At 45.3% G+C, this 4,281-nt stretch overlaps 1 long non-coding RNA gene across 1 annotated transcript; it reads right to left on the bottom strand.

Moving 5' to 3' along the window:
• Positions 1 to 2,402: 2,402 nt before the first annotated feature.
• Positions 2,403 to 3,393, bottom strand: LOC123099583 (uncharacterized). Its single transcript, XR_006448190.1, has 2 exons — positions 3,309 to 3,393; positions 2,403 to 2,659 (listed from the first exon to the last, which is right to left on the bottom strand). It is a non-coding gene; the product is annotated as an uncharacterized lncRNA (long non-coding RNA).
• Positions 3,394 to 4,281: the final 888 nt, after the last annotated feature.

Here is a 4,281-nt window from a genome sequence, read left to right as displayed (position 1 = left end):
ATTAAAATCAATTATAGTTTGTTTCTACACAATTACATGCAACCTTTTTTTCTTTCTAGAATACGCACAAGCATGCATACTATATATTCATAGAAGAGAGGGTAAGATAACCCGTCCAACGCATTACATCATTTGCGTCCAAACGTAAACGTCCATCCACGAATATACCGAAACTACTTGCTATTAGCCCACCTATACAACGATTCAAAGAAGGCAATAAAATCTATATCGGACAACCCAGCCAGAACCCAAACCTTCCCCCCTTCGATGATCTTCGCCATTCGTCATGGTAGAAAGTGTGACTCCTTCGAAGATAATGCCATTCCGATGTTTCCAGAGCAGTCAGGCTACCAACAACAGTAGGGTGTTCAGATCTTTCCTGCACCTGGCTTTCGTCCTCAGTGAGCAACACCACGGCAATAGTTTGTCGGAATATATGGGAGTCCAGTCCACCCTGCCCCAATCTAGCCAGACCAGGCGCCAAAACTATCTTGGAAAGACGCAAGCAACCATCATGTGGTCAATAGACTCCTGAGCCTGATAAAAAGAACACGACTCTTGGTGAGGTAAACATCTTCTACGCGCTCCTAGGCACTCAAATTCATCGGACTCAAATGAGTGGAGTTTATCTTAAACCTTAAGCTTGTAGAGTCAGTTGGAATTGAACCTCAACCTCTGAATCCATGAAATCAGTACCCTACTCAACATTCCCCGTTATCATTTCCACTTTTATATACTCGAAGGAATAAAAAGAAAAGGGCATTTGGTTTGACACGACCTGTTTCACATAGCTCACCGAGCGGAGAACTCTGTTCGGCGTGTCCAGAATCAACAGGACGTGCATGAACTGACTTATTTAGTGGGTTGCACATTGCATTGTGCGTGCGGTGCATGTAGTCGTTGAACCAACGTGCAACATGGGAGCTCAAGCTGGCACAGACCGATCGACCAGGCAAACATTGACTTTACTACCGTGCGTATGCGTGCACCGACATATGGAACGCCACCACGACGCGCGGTAGCAGTACCACGATACGACCCGATGGGCTATATAAACTTCCATCGGCTTATGTTTGACGTACCTGATCAAGCTGAGCTACCATCACCGCACACATTTTGCAGGGCACGCAGGACGCGACACGGGCGAACCAACATGGCTGCTGCTTTCGTCTCGTCGAGGAGCCTGGCCACCACCTGCCTCCTCGCCCTGCTCATCGCCGGCTGCCTGGCCGTCGCGGTGCCCACCGCCGACGCGCGCCGTCTCCTCGTCGAGGCCATGCCACCTGCGGCGTCCCCGGGGTTCGCGCCGTCGCCGGCGTCGGGCGCTGAGGGGGGCCACCACGCGGGCCGGAGTCTTTTCGAAGGTCGTGGCCTGCTCGCCGGTGGCCTCCGGGTCGCGGGGAGGCTGCTCATTGGTGTCGAGCTCTGAGTGCAAGCACTTAGACTGACTTGCATCCAGCGAGTGTCGTTGGTGGCAGTGTCAAATCATTTTGCCTTGTTTGTTGCGGCGATCAGTGGATTTCGTCTGCGTACTATTTTTTGTTTTATTCCCAATTACATTTAGTTCCCTCTGTTTTCTGAGGAACAAATTCTTTGTCGCTATTTTCACATTCCGATATTGTTCTAGAGTTCATCCCCATGTCAGTGTGGCTGTGTAAGGGTGCATGGGTGAACCGAGGCAAGACTGTATCTTCATTGTATCATAAAATCAATTATCTTTTGTTCTACGCAATTAGAGGCAACCCTTATACCCGCTTTTTTTTTGCGGGGAAAAAGAATTATCTTTTTCTCTTCGTCGTTGAGGGCCTCACCTGTCTATTGGACAAAGAGATACGCCAGGGAAAGTTAACACCACTTAGGCCCCATTTGGTTGTAAGGCATACCGGGGGATCCCTGCCTTTTCCCTTGGTGGGTAAACCACGGGCTGACTTGGCCCTGGGCAAGCAATCAGCCCAATTTAGTTGCACGCGAGGGAGGCATGTCCCTGGCCTTTCTGCGGCCTATCCCCGGGTAGATCTCCCTGTGTCGATAGCTCGGGGAGAAAACCCTCGACTGTTCGCTTGCTCTTCCTCGTGACCCTCCAGCCTCTGCCTCTGTGATTCCCCGCCCGACAAAAGAAGAGCGGCGCCCCCTCCCACGTCCCCTCCCTCCCCTCCTGCATATCGCGCAAACTGAGTTCGTGTTCTCCCCACTAGATGACACGTTGCGCCAATGGCGCAAAGGGCGAGAGGGAGACAACTATTGTGAGAATATTCAGACACCCAAGTCTTTACTATTGGTATATAGATGATTAGTTACAATGTGGTACACAAAGGAAGTAGATAGGAAGGGATAGATTATTAGCTTATGAAAACCAAACGTGGCCAACACTGCCGCATCCTCTGCTTGGAAGCCGCCTTTTCTCACCGGATCTAACATAGATACATGATCACAAAAGGAAGCAAGACCATCATATATAATGGTCTACTTACTCATTCAGGTTAGTGATCAGGTGGCTGGAACCGCAAAGTATAATGGGGCTTGACGGACAATAAAAATAGGTGTTGCTCCTCGTCTCCTCCTCCTCCTGAGTCTGGATCGAGGCCTCGCTCCTCTCTTCTCCTGAATGACAGCTTGAAGGAAAGGACACACAAAAGCGCAGTCCTATACATTGACTAACCTGACAGAAAATAGAGACAAATGTAGATATGGTTATCTATTATGCCGCTGATAAAAAATTAAAACACTAAACAGAGACAAATAGAAGAATAGTGAGGACTGGATTAACCTCTACATAATAATTCAGATTGCATCACTGAACATATGAATGACAGAGAGCCCCAAAGAAATTGGCTTTATCAGGTATATGAATGACATTACAGAGAGAATTACCAAATTATCAGGTAAGTGACATGATAGAAAGAGGAAGGTGCTCCATGCTTGTTGCTTGAAACTCCATTAACTACCAGTGCATACACTACATAGGTTAATAATAAACTAATCCTTGAATTACTCTCATACTTTTTTGTGTGGCTAGTGGATGCTGGAATTTTGCTACTGCGACGCTGCAAATCTTGTTTTGTTTTTACCAAAGGACCTTATTATGGTTTGAAATGTAGTAGTATAGTACTTCGCTAGTTAGCATCCTCTCCTCTCCTCTCAAGAGAAAAAAGAGAGAAGAAATGGGTAGGTGTCTCAACTGGACATCTGAAGAGGATCTGACCACCACGCTTAAATCAAACAGAGTGAGAGCAAAAACAAAACAAAAAAACCTTAATTGGCCTAGAACCAGACGGAGTTAACACAGAGGTTAGAGAGGTGAAAGGGACCTTGATGAGCACAAGAGCGGTTTTGGCTGTCAGCGGTGGGGAAGGAGCTTTCTTTGGCTGTCAGCATCGTCCTGGTGGATGGCCGCTGTAAATTTATAAAAGAATGTAGTATAAACACAACTGAAAATTCTGTAACATAGTTTAGAAGATATCATATTAACAGCAAATACAATATAAAAAAGAGCCAATGTAACTATAAGGCATAATGGTGATTCAGTGCTGGTTTTCAAATAAACGCAAACAATGCTACTACCACTGCAAATTAAGGCTCGCAATATAAAACAGAGCAATTGCCCAAGTATTTATTTGTGAGTGGCGAAGCATGATAAATATGAGCGAAAATCATGTCTTATTAATGAGCAGTTCGATTTTCTCACATGATATAGTACCTGGTGCACCAGTGATTGGATTACTGCTTGTTGGTGGGAAAGCAAGCATAGCGAAGCTTCAGAAATACCACTATAGGGATCGCCATATTTTACAAATAAAATTTTCACTGTTAGCCTGTCCACAAAGTCGACAGGAAAAAAATCAGTGTTGCTTCCAAAATCATACCAGCAACTTTACCATGTTATACAGAGAACCTAAAAAACATTAGAAAATAAGTACCCAAATATAATAACAAACAAATAAACCTACTCGAGAAATTGTTTCCCATGCTACCTATATGCCCTGCCTAAGAAAAAGAAAACATACCTAAGAAATTGTTTCACACGGCTCCTAAAATCTAAATCCAATGGGCTGTGACCAAACTTATCTGCACCACCAAACCATTTTAAAAGGTCAAACAAGCAGTCACATTGTTCCAACGGGCCATTTAGCTCACTGGCAAGTACAACCTCTCAATAACACCTAAGAGACTCAAGACAAAAGCTAGCCCAACGTTCCTTGCAGCTAATAGAAACACCATGAGAGAACTGTTCTGCAACAAAAATGAAAATAGCAACCATAGTGATAGTAGCAGGGTTCAGAA

Source organism: Triticum aestivum, chromosome 4D, assembly GCF_018294505.1.
Source record: "Triticum aestivum cultivar Chinese Spring chromosome 4D, IWGSC CS RefSeq v2.1, whole genome shotgun sequence".
Taxonomy (NCBI): domain Eukaryota; kingdom Viridiplantae; phylum Streptophyta; class Magnoliopsida; order Poales; family Poaceae; genus Triticum; species Triticum aestivum.
The sequence above is the reverse complement of the archived record's forward strand: the minus strand, read 5'-3'. Positions and strand labels throughout refer to the sequence as shown.